Genomic DNA, 17,538 nt, shown 5'->3' with positions numbered 1-17,538 from the left:
CTGACATCATTCACTACTATATACAGGTTTTATTAGAATCTGTATACGATAGAAAATATATTTAAAATACCTTTTACGTGTCTACACTGATATTGTTTTATTCTCTGTTCAAAACGTAAAACGAATATTTAATAATAAAATGATACACCAAATTTAACAGAAAATTCTAATCCTCGTTTCTACAACATGTTACTTAAATACACTATGAGATACGCCCAAGAAAAGCCATCTCGATTCAGTAGAATTTCTCTCAAGCGCCAGTTACATTTCGCAAACGGCCGCCTCTCAGTGCACCTGATACGGCCATATTACCGCACGCCCGACGCTCATACAAACTGGCTTAGAGGTAACTGTTTAAACTTTTCGTTTGTTAGAAAATGCCAATAGATGCGGTATAATTTTATTATTACCTTGTGTTGTATTTTTATTTGCCCACGTGTCGCAATAATGCGCTTAAACTAAAGGTCTCTTTGACAAAGTTTTCACTTAGAATGTGATTTATGTATTCATCCGTTGCTATCCGTGGGTTTTTTTATAATGTGTACTTATACGATTGACAATACATTTAAAAAAGGTACTCTTTATGCATCTATAGTATCTGTTTAAAGCATAACATTTTAATTTTATTATAAAATGATTTTATTTATATTATTTGAACATAAAAGTCGAATACGTCCAATTCGTAGTTTCTAAAACACTTTACTTAAGTACCCTATGAGATGCGGCCAAGAAAAGCCATCTCGATTCAGTAGAATTTCTCTCGAGCGCCAGTTACATTTCGCAAACGGCCGCCGGTCAGTGCACCTGATACGGCCATATTACCGCACGCCCGACTGTCATAGAAACTGGCTTAAAGGTAACTGTTTAAACTTTTCGTTTGTTAGAAAATGCCAATAGATGCGGTAAATTTTATTATTACCTTGTGTTGTATTTTGTTTGCCCACGTGTCGCAATAATTCGCTTAAACTAAAGGTCTCTTTGACACAGTTTTCACTTAACTAAAATGTGATTTCTGTCATCATCCGCTGCTATCCATAGGATTTTTAGACTGTGTTCTTGTAGTCGTTGCTATCCGCGGAATTTTTAGAATGTGTACTTATAGGATTGAAAATACATTTTACATAGGTACTATTTATGTGTCTATCGTAATTGTTTAAAGCATTAAATTTAAATTTCAATATATATTTTTTTCATATTATTTGAACATAAAAGTCGAATACGTAGAATTCGTCATTTCTTACTTAAATACACTATGAGATGTGCCCAAGAAATGCCAACCGATTCAGTAGAATTTCTCTCGAGCGCCAGTTACATTTCGCAAGCGGCCGCCGCTCAGTGCACCTGATACGGCCATATTACCGCACGCCCGACTCTCATAGAAACTGGCTTAAAGATAACTGTTTAAACTTTTCGTTTGTTAGAAAATGCCAATAGATGCGATGTAATTTTCCTATTACTTTGTGTTATGAAGTTAAATGTAAATACAAATCACTCTTAGGTAGATATATATACTACCTAATCCACATGGGGTTGATTGCAGATGTCCTTGGGCGGCAGTAGCCACTTACCATCAGGTAGACTGCATGCTCGTCTGCTACTCCTATATTATAAAAAAATTAACACGAGAGGCTATGCACTTCATATACTAAAATATACTGAAAGTGAAGACATTGCAATGAATTGAATTAAATTGTTCCTTATATACGAGTTACCTATACAGATACCTACACTGTGTACAATATATTACACGAAACTATTATTAAAATTATTCCAAGTTACGTTTAATATCACCCTATTTTATTTAAATTCGGGTCGGGACATCTATTTAAACGTCACTGATATTGGGTAAGTGAAGTGAAGGGTGAAAAGGGTTGCTAAAGTTTGTATAGAAATTCGAAACTGAAATTACAGTCGTTAAATTGTATTTAGACTACCTATTACACAGATATTAAAACTAATGTAGTTAAATTTTATATTAATACCAAAATTGCCGGGAATAGAATAATAAATAAATAAAGAAATAACAAAATAAATATAAATGTTGTTTTGAATTGCTTATACATGAAAAGTCAACTTATAGTAAGAACAAGTACAAAAACACTTAGAGCCAGTATTGAAATTTCAGAAATAACAGATGTCTACTTGACCAAGGATCGAACCCAAAACCCAATAAACTAAACTCTCAATATAAAAACTGTAAACAAAGTCGATGCCAAGTTGTTACCACTCATTCCCGGCTATTACAAAGTAATCCCCACCTGGTGTGCGTCGAACGGGATAATCCCGGGCTTAGTGTTCGAGGGCATTAGCGAACACGATAGAACGTTCTGGAAATTTCTGGAACATTCGAGAAAATCGTTTGGTACACTCGAACCGAGGATTGACTTCAGACTATAGTGAATGGATTTCTTTCATCATATCTAACCGTTGAATACAGTTATGAAAATATAACCTTAATATAAATAGCAAAATTAGAAAAATAAGTAAAGCAGATTTTGCTTTAGCTTTAGATCGGCAATAAATGATAAAAACAAATTTATCTCTTTAACAAAGACAAAAAATACGAATTTAAAAAAAAGCAGAATTTATATGAAGATGTGAAAAAATATGTTCAGCAGGCGAGCATTCTACCACTGAACCACCGATGCTCGTAGCAGTTTAGTTAAAAAATCGCTACTGTTCCATCTTATAGACACAAATGTTTGTACACAAAATCACGATGTTTCTATACAAGGAATGTCTGCGACTTCGCTTGCATTCAGAATATAACGTCAACTGTACGACGCCACCTATCGAGCACACACGAAACATAATTTCTCCACGCTACATACACGTCATGCAATGATGATTAAATATTTCTGACTTAAAAAAAATAAAAAGTAGGTACATAATATTTTCTTTTTTTTTTAAGAAAATTGAGAATTATTTTTCTTTAAGAAAATATATCTTATTTTTTTAAAGAAGATATAACCTTAATATAAATAGCAAAATAAGAAAGCAGCTTTAGCTTTAGATATGCAATAAGCACTTGAATACAGAAAAACAAATTTAAACAATTTTATCGGTTTAACAAACACAAAAAATAAAAGGAAGGACTTAGAGGAACCACTGCATCGGCCGGGAATCGAACCCGGGCCGCCCGCGTGGCAGGCGAGCATTCTACCACTGAACCACCGATGCTTGTAACGTTCTAGGTAAAATAGCGCTACTGTTCCATGTTTCAGAAAAACATGTTTATATACACAATGGCAATATTTATATATGAGCAATGTCTGCGACTTCGTTTGCATTCAGAATATAACGTCAACTGTACGACGCCATCTATCGAGCACACACGAAACGGAATTTTCCACTCTACATACACGTGATGTAATGATGATTAAATATTTCTGACTTAAAAATAAAAAGTACATAATATTTTCTTATTTTTTTAAAGAAAATATTTATTTATTTATTTATTTAATCTTTATGAACCTTACAGAAATGTAAAGGCACAAAGGCGGACTTAATGCTATATAGCATTCTCTGCCAGTCAACCTTCGGGTAGTGAGAAAGACAACGATGGCGGCATAAAGAAAATAATATATACAAATATATATTTATAGTATATATATATATATATATATATATACATATATACTACAACAAATATTTATTATATAAATACATACAGATAATATATCCGTAAATAAAGAAAAATAATACTATTTTTGATTCTTCATACGTCTAGATTTAAAAAATATGCACGAAGTTTCTTCTTGTAGACTGATTTGCTGAGTGGTTTTCTAAGATCTTCAGGGAGCGCATTCCAAAATCGAGCGGCCTGAACAGCAAACGAATAGGACATGAAACCAGAATGGTGAGAAGGGATTGAGAGAGTTAGCGTCTCGGAAGAACGTAGGTGCCGTTCATGGTTATCACATAGGTACTGAAATTTACACTTCAGATATTCTGGAGAAAGATCATCGTATAAGATAGAAAAGAGCGTTGAAAGTATCCTTATTTGTCTTCGTTTGCGAATAGGAGGCCACTGTAACTTTGACCGAAAAGAGGAGACATGGTCGAACTTGCGAAGACAGAATGTAAAGCGGGTAAACCTTAATATAAATAGCATAAGAAATCAGCTTTAGGTTGAGATCTTCAATAAACACTTGAATACAGAAAAACAAATTTAAACAATTTTATCGGTTTAACAAAGACAAAAAATAAAAGAGAAGGTTGGGAACCTCTGCATCGGCCGGGAATCGAACCCGGGCCGCCCGCGTGGCAGGCGAGCATTCTACCACTGAACCACCGATGCTCGTAACATTTTAAGTAAAATAGCGCCACTCTTTCATGTTTCAGACAAACATGTTTGTAAGGAATTTTCACTCCACATACAGGTCACGTAGTGTTAATTACCTAAATATTTCTGATAATTCTATTAACTTCAGATAAACTAGATTATTTAAACAAAAACTATAAATATTTAGTGAAGATATGGCTATGAATATACTATTATTAATCTATAGAATTCAATTTAGTAGTTTTGGTTTGAAGCGATTTCAAACACACAAACAAAAATTCTAAAATAATATAGAAATTGCTGTAGCTTACTCTCAGTTCTCCTTATTACAAAACTAACATTATTTTCATATATATTATAGACATAGATTAGTAAAGATTACTCACTCCTAACAAGAAAATGTACCCAGTTTTGAGAATTGAAATAGTTGCGTAAAAAAGTTTTACCACGTCTCCGTGCTAAAATGTCCCTAAAATATTTGAAATAATTATTTATTTATAATGTAAATTACGCAGTATTAGTTATTTATTCGTAAATTTTGTCTAAAAATGTTTTACTTTGTCAAGGATTCAAAAAAGAACTTACTAATAAGCCGTTTGTGGCGATATAATATATATGCTTAAAAACCTAATTCTAGCATAATATTCTAATATTCAATTAATAGTGCTGGATCATGGAAAATTCTATGGCAAGTCGGGTCAAGCATGTATCAAATACATTTACTGAATGTTTATGTGCATTATTTATTATTGACGACCCGCGTGGCGGAGCAGTCACCTTTTTTTTATAATATAGGAGTAGCAGACGAGCCTGCAGTCTACCTGATGGTAAGTGGCTTCTGCCGCAGGTGGGTAATCAACCCCAGATAGGATTAAATATTCCTACTTGAGGTCGGCCACAGATGCGCCGCTACCCCTGAGGACTAAGCTGGAACGCTTCGGAAAAGTATGTCTCCCTTACCACACCCTTCAAAACGGAACACAACAACGCCTAACACTGCTGTTATGAGGCAGAAATAGGTGTGGCAGTAGTGCCGCCGGAGTCGAACCTCAGAGGGTTCTACCACCTTCACGCCATACTAGACTGACACGCAAAGATTTAAATGACGAATTTAGATTTATGTTACTGGGTCTGGGCGTTTATATATTTGTCTATATACCTCTATGTCATGGACCCAGAGAATCCTAGTTTGGGCCTGTGAGCGTAGAAAGCGTCTTATTAGGACTGAGGGCAAACTAAGATTAGAGATTACAGAACGAAGAACTGTAGAAACATTGCAGGATTCTAGTACTAATTTGAATCTTATTTTATAAACTTTTTCTAAGAAGAAAACAAAAAATAATTCGTCACTAAAAAGCTTGTATTTAACTTTTTTTAAATAACTTTATTGTGAATGACAGAGATATGTACACTTACATTTACTTAATTTGCATAGTTAGGCAACTAGCAGAATATATATGCCAAATGGCATTATATTAGTACCATCAGTGACCACAAACACGGACAAGCGGTAAATTCATTTATTAGGATCACGCCAATTTATACACAACTAACCACAAACAGGGTGACCACGATGCAAGCAAAGCGTGGGACTGTCTCCTATTATGCAAATGAATGGAGTTAACATGATATTATTTAATAAGGATAATAATATTTAACCAATTCGCATTAAATCACATTATTTAAATAATTAAGTCTTACTTATGTAATTGATTTTTTTTTATAAATTTGGAGTCAATTATTACTCGTCAATCAAGTAACCGAGAATTTTGAACCTGTTACAAATATATAAAATCAATTAAAATTTCACAATGCGATTATTTACGTTGCTTTTTTGTCTTAAGAGCCGCTTTTTAAAATATATATTAGATATTAAAAAAGAACTACCCCTGTACACTATCAGGTTTGAGTATAATAGATTGAATCACTACGCAAAAATCTATATTTATCTAAAAGCATGGCCATACTAGTTTTTACCTAGTTTCAAGTTTTTGTAGCTACCTGACGTAGCATTAGCAAAAGATGTGAAGTGGGTACTTCTAAACACTTTGCATATCGCTTAAATAAACAATTTAAGAGGCCATGACACGCTCATTCCCCTCTCAGTAAAAACAGTTGCGAATGGCAAATAGGTTATTGAGTGTCCCCGATATTATACTTACCGTTATTACCACTTCAACTGAATGAGTAACAATGACAAACTTATTAGACGATTCAAATATTTAGATTCGTAGACTAATCGTCATTGAATGACAAAATTTATATTTGAAAATTTTAATCACAAATATTTACTTGCACTGTCGTGTCTCCAGATAAACGGTCCAACTTTCAACTATTTCTACCTAATAACAGCAGTGTTAGGCGCTGCTGTGTTCCGGTTTGAAGGGTGTGGTAAGGGAGGCAGACTATTCCGAGGCGTTTCAGCTTAGTCCTCAGGGGTAGCGGCGCATCTGTGGCCGACCTCAGGTGGGAATATCTAATCCTATCTGGGGTTGATTACGGATGTCCATGGGCGGCAGTAGCCACTTACCATCAGGTGGACTGTATGCTCGTCTGCTACTTCTATATTATAAAAAAAAACTTATTAAAAATAATAGATTTTTTATTACTTCGTCAATTTTAGCAAAATGTGTAGGAGTCTTACATACATAAGTCATCTATGTTTCAATACTGGGCAAAATTTTTTCTCAAAATACATAGCGTATACTCTATAATTCAAAACACTATCGAAATGCTGAATATTAGACCTGACATACCTGTATTGAGAAGTAATGAATTTTTGTATTATATTTTTACCTACTAGTAATTGTAAAGTTATGGTACACTCTATAGTTTTGTACACTATGATTTGCTGGGGTTGGACGATTATTTTATATTTTTATAAATTACAAAAACCAAAAGTTTTTCCACACTGAAAATTTTAACATAAAATGTGATTTTTTACGTAACTACGTAACTGAACGTAAAAATATGGATTAATGCAAACATCACATGTTGCGCGAATTAAACCCAGCCGCGACCTGCACAGTCGTCAAAATACAGTAAACATGTCACACTGTATATTATGTATAATTGTATTGTAACAGATGGATGACAAAACCTGACATTTAAACAAATGTCTAGGCATATTATCAAATTATTTTTATCATCAAAAGGTGACTAGCGGCAAATGGTATTCTCGAGTTTATATTAAAATTAAACGATTTCGATTGTATGTAATCCTAGCTTGATTTAATCAAACGATTTTCCTGAGTTCGACTTATACAACGTACCTAATTAGCAAAGTAAAAGTTATTCCAATCCAGGTAAATAAGGATACCTATAGTAGATCGTATGTCCAGGCTTATGATGATATGCAGGATTTTACTACATACCTGCAACATACACATTTAATACAGCGGGTACACTTTTTTACTTTGAGCAATAAGTTGTTTAAAAAAAATATAGCAAAAGACATTTTAATTTTACTTATCCGCTATGACATTTTTGAACTTTAATATAGAATTAAACAGGTATATAACATAATCTTGTTACAATTAATTTGAAGTAGCTAAGTTTCTAATACATTTTATGTCTCAAATATATGACATTCGATTTTCATCATCAACCCATTATTGTCCCACTGCTGGGCACGGATCTCCTCTCAGAATGAGAAGGATTAGGCCGTGGTCCACCGCGCTGGCCAAGTGCGAATTGGTAGACTTCACATACCTTTAAAAACATTGATTTTTTTTAAGATTTCTCAGGTATGCAGGTTTCCTCACGACACGTTTTCCTTCACCGTTTAGGCAAGTGATAATTAATTTGTAATACGCACATAACCACTAGGCTATCACTGACATTCGATTTACAAAAGCTATTTAAGAAATAAAATTCAATGTTTATTATGGTAAAACAATGAGAGTTAGTCAAAGGTGAATATGTAACTAAATACATTTGTAATGTACATTACATGTAATAAAATACCATACGACATCAATAACATGTCAAGTGGGTTCAACAAATAATACATTCGCTCTAACGCAGAGCGATTTGCGTCACGGGACACATCCCATAGAGTAGATATTAAATAGACATGCCTTGGTCATTATTTCTAATTATATATATTTCAAAGGAATATCAAATAATAAAAAATACAGTCGAATTGAGCACCTCCTCGTTTCTTGAAGTCAGTTAAAAATAAAGGTAAAATTTAATTTATTTGAAATTGTTTAAATTTCGATTTTAAATGGCATCAATTTTCTCTTAAACATTATACTGCGTCGCAATTACAAAAGGCACAACTAACATTTTGCAAATGTTGAGATAATCGAGATTAAAATATTTTTTTGAATTTTGTTAAAAAAAAACATGTTTAAAGTGTTTTTTTCTGAATTGTGTAAAATTTAAAAGTTGCGTTTGTTTAGTTAGTAAACACAATTGCCACATAAGCCTTTTATATTTAACATACGTCAGTTGTGCCAGTTCAATTAAATATATTAAAAATGAAAAGGTGAAATAACAGTCATATCTCACAATATGCCCTTTTATTGTAATAAAACTTAAAAAAATGTGCAGTTGTGCCCTTTAAGCTTATGCTATCTCTGTTAATTTTGTAGCTAAAAATCCACAAAAAAATCAGGCAGCCCTTTTTTTTCTGATTCCGAATATATATATTTATATATATAACTCAATTTACCAAAAAATGTAAGTTGTGCCTTTTTTCGGTAACACGGCAGTATATTTTTCTGATGATAATGTTTTTATAGATTTTGTAAATTTAACATTAAATAAAGATATATTTTCAGCGACTCGCAAGTTATGCTGCACTTTTTATAAGAAGCACTTTATAAAATAAGTAATTCGTGCATTAAAAGTTGCGCCAACTTTTCTCTTGCATATTTTATGTTTAATTTTCAAGAAGTTTACAACAATTTGTGTCAATGAATAAAACACAAAGTGACTACACTTATGATGATATTTAAGTACAAGCAACACTTCTATTTAGAGTGCTATCTGTGGCATATTCCCTCAGCATCCGTAAATATTCTTCCGGTCCCGACACGTCTTTATAATAAAAACATCATCCAAGCATTCGCCGGGAGAAAAATAACACGGCATTAGGCGCGATAAGTTCGCAACTGCGCCGTTCACGGGTCACCGAACATCGCGATACTATACGAGAACGTTTTTGTATGTAGAAAGGTTGAACTTTGCAGGTCGACGAGTCTATTTCTGTCTTTCTTGAGACTGAAGCGTTTCAAGTGGATATGCAAATTTCATATCAATATCTCGAAACAATCGATGATCGATATTGTAAATATCGTGACGTTAACAACACAACGATAACTCGTGAAATATTCTCGTAGGTCCTTTTTTTGGACTTCAAAATTAATAATCTACGAATTTATTTAAAATTATATAATATTTAAAATTTCGGGTTTTAATTTTTTTCGACACGATAATATCGTGTCGTCTTTATCGATGTTAAGGTTCGAAGGTTATTATCAAAATTCCGATATAGGTATCGTTCCATTCGTAGTTTCAAGGTTTAATTTAGTTCTCAGGCGTATCAATTGACGTGTGGCCGAGTTCAGATACGACTGCTTATTCTATTTTTGAGTATAGGTAAATGTCCAATATCGATTGATTATCGTTGCCACAGTAAAGAGCATATGACTTTTTCTGATAAGCATAGATTTTACCATGACTAATATGAATACTAACAGTTATTACGAATTTGAAATGATAATCTAATATATACTCGTATAACTCAAAGGTGACTGACTGACATAGTGATCTATCAACGCACAGCCCAAGCCACTGGACGAATCGGGCTGAAATTTGGCATGTAGGTAGATGTTATGACGTAGGCATTTGTTAAGAAAGGATTTTGATCAATTCTACCCCCAACGGGATAAAATAAGGGATGAAAGTTTCTATAAATCTTCTTAGTTAATAATATTACTTCGTAACGCGAGCGACGCCGCGGGCAAAAGCTCGTTATAGATAAACAAATTGTTAGAATATTTTCCTTTAATACTTTGCTTCTTTTTCAAATATTAAGCGGTTACGTTCATAGCGCGTTATTCGCTATTATTTGGACTGGACCTCGTTTGACAATATTTTTAACCCAAATATATTAATACAGAATAAATAATGAATTGATATAAGAAAGTCCTTTCTGTTTATTTTTCCCTAATAATATATTATTATTAGTTTTCAAAACATTTAATATTACCATATGCATACATGAATGGCGGACGGAACACCAGAAACATCGTTACCTGAAACAAAAGGAGAATACATAAATTAGTACAAATATTATTTTTGTGATATAGGACAGAATGATTAAATGTGACGTAACAATTGTGAGGTAACAATAAGCGGAGAGAAAACATAACAATAAATTTACCAACATTCGTGGAATCGTTGTTAGAAACTCGAATTGTTTTAATACTATTCATAACTAATAAAACAATAAAACTCTTGTGTTAAATAATAAAATAAATAATTACTACATCTAATATTAGTAAAGTTTAATATTTTACGATATACAAAAGTAAGGCTGAACGTATCTGACTGGTGCTAAAACGAAAAGCACTATATTTCCTTAGTTCCAAACTATTGCTTGTTGTTATTATGACATCAGCGAAACTAAACCTCCAAACTTGTTACAAATACCTGTAAAAATAGGTAGATAACAATACTAACAAAGGCGAACAAACATAACAGTCACTAACTGTTGTTTGCGCTTTCAAACTTTCCACTTAATCTGTATTATAACGTTAAAAGCACGCGTGTCCCGGTGTTACGACTTCCAACTATTACTTACAGTTCTGATATTACTGACGTCATCAAAACTACACGTATGTAATGCTATTAAATATTTCATTTTATAGCTAACTCTATAGATACTTATATACCGCAGTACAGTCTGTTTTACAATCATTACACGTTGAAGCACCATGTCCGTATGAAAAATACAGTCCGTGACACAACGACTCACTGGAGTTCTTCTTTACTGTGACGGCACGACACCGGTACCGAGACGAGGCGAAAATACGAAATCGTGTCGTGTTGTCCCAGTGAAGAAATGTCCATCCGCGCCAAGCAATAGTGCTTCACAAACGCAGTTCCATTTCACTTTTTACGGCACCACATGTCTTTGTAAACAAAATAACCGCATGACTTTGAAATTGATCGAAGGTTTTATTTTTTTATTTCTTTTATCCATTTCACGCACAATTACACTATATGCAAACGACAATACATTTCCGCCAGCGACTAATTCATCAAGTCACGTAACTTTTTATCACGTTACTTTTTTAGCATAGCCACAATACCTCTACGATAAAGAACACGTATACATTCATCATCTTTGTCATAAAGGTTGTCACCATTACAAAACATCATAAGTTTTTACTAAATAAAATATAAATAACTAAAAATGTAAGTATTCAGTTACACATCCAAGCGAAAATACATTTCCAAGAACGGCTCAATCAACCGGGCCATAGCCGATAGCGCTATCCCCAAGATTTCGCACGAAGCTTTTTACGGCACCATCGCATTACCATTTCTGCCGTACGTCGGTATAACTCCACATGCCAGCGGTCAGATATGTGATACCATGCACAAATAACGAACGTTCAAGTTTTTATGTGATGTAGGAATGTATATTAGCCGGTGTTTATAATCGTTTTCAACATTAATTATTTCAACATTAGAATTCAAAAAGAGCTTATCTGTGCCCCAAAAATTAACTTTTTTAAATACAATAGTTTAACCACCAACACAATTGTTTTACCGTGATATAATGAGCATTTTTTTTTGAGTCTTTGTACACACAAAAACTCATAAATTTTAAAGAAGAGTTGGTACACGGTTATGGTCTTAATTTGTAATCTAATTTCTTATGAACAAGTGGTAAACAAGATGTCTACGATACTGATTCTCATCTACGATCTGGAAGACCGCTTAACGATAAGGCCAATATCTACTTAACACGAAGTAACTATACGATATAGAATGATAAAGTAACTCCAATACATCTCCGACGTCCGTGTCAATAGTACTCCACACACTATAACTAGCAGCATATAAAAAAACATTTTTTTTTCAAATCAAATCAAAATGTTTTATTCAAAATAGGTTCTTTATAGATCACTTTTTGAATGACAGTACAACTACCATCACTTCACAAGGTGTTTCGTTATGGAGAAGAAGCGGCGAAAGAAATTCCATAACACACATCTTTTAAACAAATGTTTTTAACAATATTAAACTTAACCTAATGGTACATGTGGAGCTGTAACTACTTCAGACCACACCGTTTTGTCAGTCAAATAATCACTTAGTTTATAGTAAGCCTTTTTACATAGCGTTTGTTTAACGACATGTTTGAACTTTTTTTTTTCTGTGAGATTCAAAAAAAGGGATAATGTATTAGAGTGAGCTGTATACCACATGTTTACCCTTACCCCGCGAGCAACCAGCAGCCTCCCAACCTGTGACGGTCCTCATTAGGGACCGACGCGGCACGTGGGCTCGTTTACGTAAATATCGATTCGGTTTGTCGTCACGTCCGTCACTGCCGTTTACCGTTCACGCGGGCACGGGCGGCTGATTGGCCTCTCATTTGGGCCGATTGTGCCTCACGAATACATAATTCGTGCTCGCAATGTCGGCGTCCATTAAGATAATCTCCCGCACGCCCGCCGTACGCCGTATACGGGCCTGTCATTGATTGGTAAACGCCCAAATTGGCGATTCAAGTACGCCGCAATGTAACCTGTGGATGTGATGATCGTCTTTGTTGTGCTCTTTACGTGCTATCGGCGTAGAATTCATTATGTGACGTGTGTTACGTGCCTGCTCTAACCTAGATAACCTACACATTATTGAACGGGTTGTTGGACCTTCTTAACATTTTTATAATATAATACTACCTATTTACTTGTGTATTATTATACTTAAGTGGACATAGTGAACAAAGTGGTGTTTTGCAAGCTTTGTTAAGGGTTAATTCTTTAGACCAAATTCTGGGTTCTGATTTTAATATTCTTCCATAAAATGCAGTTTTTCAACTATTCAAAAGTGTTGAAATTGAAATACCTGAACCTTTTAAAGATGAACCACTTTTGAACCGAATTTGAGGAATCAATGAGACTTACTTCACATAAAAATGGAACGACCACTTTAATGCTGTCATAGGCTTCATTACATCTCAAATACACACAAAAGGCCTACGTTAACATCCAAAACAATTCACCCACAAGTCTTCTAACTCGTTACGAAGACACGAACCGTGGAAACTCGTAGTAAAATATTTATAGGTAGGTAGTTCCAGTTTTAACTGGAACTCACCAGTTCCACTAGAGTCCATCCCCAACAATAACCGTGCACTTATTATTCGCGGACAAGGCGCCGTCGGATAATGAATATTCCGCTCCTAATGGACCTGTACTTTCTTTCATTAAAACTTACATAATACGCCCGGCTTCGCTCGTGAATAATTACAACACTCCTTAGGAATATGAATGAGGTGGCGATTCGCGAATTTCATTACGACTACTGCACTCGTGGTGGAGCGTAGTTGCGTGTACTCTAGGCCTACTATTCCCCTTGTCCCTGTAGTTCTGGGACCAGATTAGGGCTACGGTATCCCCTGCCTGTCGTGAATAGTGCTCTTGTCGCATGTTACCCCGTAATACCCCTTGGTATTACGGGGTAACATGCGACAAGAGCGTTAGCTCGAACCTACCATCCATCCTACCAACCATCCATCGACCCAGGGAAGAACGGTTTAATGTGTGGCCGCATACTGTCGTAACCAACTATAAGTAGGTGTGATGGGCGTAAATGATCATCTAGGAAGAGTCCGATAGGGGCCAAGCGTTCGAATGACTCCAATTGTGTTCCGTTAGATCTCTCCTCCGCGTAGCATCAGGGAGAGTTTTTTTAAGTTTTTATGTAATAATTCCACATAACTGGGTACTTTTTTTAAGTTTACCCTCTTATAGGTCTACTATGCACACGTTCTTTAACTGTTGTGCCGCCTACGACATAATTGCACACTCCAATTACATACCGCGTACTCTCGCTTCTCTCAATGCACTTCTAGAGGCGAAATCAAGAAAGTTCCAGTGAATCATAATATTATTAATTCCTATTTATAAGATAATAATACTTTGTTTACAAAATATCGCTTCAACTAGGTAAAGGTAGTCTAAAAATAACGGTTAATAGTTAAGTTTTATTTTACATAAGTAACTTTTATTTATACGTACGGTGCAGTTTTTAAACATTTAAATAAAAAACGTCGTATAAATTTACAACTGAATAAATAGTACTTACATTATCTAAATGGGGCATTGTAAAATTTCCTTTAAATGTTAATGAGCCACGATTTGCATTTCCATTAATAATTTATAGCACTAACTTTTATAGTAACGGTACATCTGTATAAATATTGTTACTCTACAAGCAAGCGTTGGTAGTCGTCCCATATCGGCGGGACGTCCCGATTTCTAGTTCAAAAAGACGTTATCCCACACGGGATAGGCTTAATCCTGATTTTGGGGATTCATCTTAAGATATATTAACTTTTCTTTTTAAAGGCATTTGTTGTGACTATTATCATAGTAAAGTACGAATTCTTATTTTATATGTTATTATTGAAAAAAAAGAAACTTAAATAAAAAAAACATTTAACAGGTTTTTTTTACATTTCATCCTTTTATTTATGTTTTAAGTTATCAATCTTTCTCTAGCAAAAAAAACCGGAAACGTTGCCCATAACTATCCCAAGAGAATGTCTAGTGATTTCAACATCCAACCACGCGACGAGGTGGCCGAGTGGTTAAGGCGTTGGACTGCTAATCCAATGTGCTCTGCACGCGTGGGTTCGAATCCCATCCTCGTCGGATGTTTTTGGCAAACATTTTTAACAACATTTTAAAATTAGAAATGGAGGTTTTGTTAACACTAACATAATATAATAAAAAAATATATATGATTTTAATTTCATTTCGCGTTGTTGTTATGTATTTACTAAATTAACGATTAGTATAGTCATGTATTATAGTATGCATGTGCTCTGGCGCAATTGATATAGAAATGTTATTAGTGAGTACCTACTTTTAAAATGATTTTCGATGTAGGTACTTAATATTTAAGTATCTACGAAGTCAATTTGCAATACACAATTTGCAACAAAACCTTAAAATCGAAATATTATTTTATCTTTCCATAAAATACCATCGTAATTTTGTATACATACAGCGCCATCTATTATGAAACTCACCAAAAAGTAAGTGATAAGAGAAAACGTTCAAAGTGTTACATTATTGGATAATATTTTATGTTAATTCCCAAAACGGTATCCTTGAAAAACAATAGTAGGTAAATCAATAGTATAGAGAAAACATAGCATCAACTTATTTAAATAAAATTACTGGCTAAATTAAAGGAGTCAAAAAACTTTCGCTACTCCGTGGAACTTCGTAACAAAAACCCTCTCTTGAATATTATTCGATTGTTGGAATAATATATTTTGATACATACGATGAACTGTTAAACAATTCCAGTTGTTAGTTTACTTAAATTATATATTGCCTTATAATAGAAGTTTAAAACAATTCTATTCGATATTTTGGTCATGACGCGTGAACGAATTAATTAAGGTCACTATATTATATTAAAACTAAATCAAAATATAGGCCCTGTTATAATTTACTATTTTTTCTAAATAAAGACACAGTGTCACTATTAAATTTAAATTAATTAGACATATATAATGACATTGGACCAACACTATGGTGGTACGGTTTTAATACAGAACAGACGCACCGTACCACCAGAGGTACGACCGGTGGTACAGTGGGTCCGTCACAATCACCAATATGCGAATACAATAAAATTATATGTAAGTATAGTGTTCATAATGAACTCCATTTTAAAGACGATGAGCCATTAGCCACTCATCATAAATACGAATGAGATTTTTAGAATATTGTACAAATTTATACTTCCATTATGGTTCTTTTTGAAATTAAATGCCTGACATGACCAGTTACGCGTAACGTTAAAAACGATGAAATACGACAAAAGCAGTACAGAGATTAAGAAACAGGGTCTAAACGATTTCTCGGCGTAATAAATATTTTTTGTTGCTTATTATATGGTATACATGAATTATTCCCAACAAAAAGATTCGTACAAAGGAAGCCAATAAACATTGTGGCTGTCAAATTCACTCGGAATACTAAATCGCCGCGTCTACGTCGCTATACTGCGTAGCCTGCAAGAAAGGTGGCATATACGAACAGTTTTTAAAACGCCGAATATATAAAATAAGAACTATAAATTGGCCGTCAAAATAATATCGTCAAAGCGGTGAAAATACGGTGAGTAAATAAAAAAAAAAATAATAAACTTGTCTATAAATCTGAACATAATCAGATATGTATTTGTATATCGACGACCGCGTGGCGGAGCGGCCACCATACCGGTCTGACGAGCAAAGGGTCCCGGGTTCGATCCCCGGCCAGACAGATATCTAAATGATAAATTTAGATTTCTGTTTCTGGGTCTGGGTGTTTGTGTATTTGTCTATGTGTGTGTCCATGGCACCCACGACACAGGGAATCCTAGTGTGGGACTGTGAGTGTAAAAATCGTTTATTTATTATTATTATTTATATCACTACTTATTCCGAACCCATTCCGAGTCGGAGGCACACGATAGTTTATATTTAATCGGAGATTTACAAAACATCTAATTATAAGTACTCGTAATTAGTATAACCATTGTGTCATTTAAATTCTTTGACTTATTATTAGGCATTGCAACAGCCACGAATCAACCAACAACTGAACATATATTTCGAAAACACATGGTCATGATTATGTGTACAATATTTACTAGATTGAACGGCACATTTGGGATATCTAAAATTATCATAGCGGCCACACAATAACCAGTAATAACAGTAAAATAATATCGGCCCGCTCGTTTAGCTTAATGAACAACAACTTTGTGGACTCTAAATGTACTGGAACAGATTTCATAAATTTCAACGATGTTCTTACTGTCAGTTAAACCTGATAGCACAATGTTTGATAAAGAGAAGAAAAGGTATATTTTAACAACCTCAGCCCAATATAGGTAAGGTGTTCTAACTTAGTCAGGTAGGTACAGTAAAACATTTGTGATCGATGTTAGGTAAGATTCCTGTTTATTTTGGATCTCACCATATATCAACCAGTAGT

The 17,538-nt window shown here is 34.1% G+C and overlaps 2 protein-coding genes and 3 non-coding genes across 5 annotated transcripts in view; 2 read left to right on the top strand and 3 right to left on the bottom strand.

The window, feature by feature from the left end:
• LOC140748942 (uncharacterized) overlaps positions 1-17,538 on the top strand; it is a 459,083-nt gene that overhangs the window by 122,664 nt on the left and 318,881 nt on the right. The window lies entirely within an intron of this gene.
• Positions 1-17,538, bottom strand: part of LOC140748871 (furin-like protease 2) — a 355,165-nt gene that overhangs the window by 50,519 nt on the left and 287,108 nt on the right. The gene's annotated exons all lie outside the window — the stretch shown is intronic.
• Positions 3,110-3,180, bottom strand: TRNAG-GCC (transfer RNA glycine (anticodon GCC)). Its single transcript has one exon. It is a non-coding gene; the product is annotated as a tRNA-Gly (tRNA).
• Positions 4,230-4,300, bottom strand: TRNAG-GCC (transfer RNA glycine (anticodon GCC)). The gene has a single exon. It is a non-coding gene; the product is annotated as a tRNA-Gly (tRNA).
• On the top strand, positions 15,111-15,192 carry TRNAS-GCU (transfer RNA serine (anticodon GCU)). Its single transcript has one exon. It is a non-coding gene; the product is annotated as a tRNA-Ser (tRNA).

This window comes from Epargyreus clarus, unplaced genomic scaffold (genome assembly GCF_041222505.1).
Source record: "Epargyreus clarus isolate Ecla_fem2 unplaced genomic scaffold, WU_Ecla_fem_2.2 ptg000017l, whole genome shotgun sequence".
Classification (NCBI taxonomy): domain Eukaryota; kingdom Metazoa; phylum Arthropoda; class Insecta; order Lepidoptera; family Hesperiidae; genus Epargyreus; species Epargyreus clarus.
This window is presented reverse-complemented; position numbering and strand designations above follow the sequence as displayed.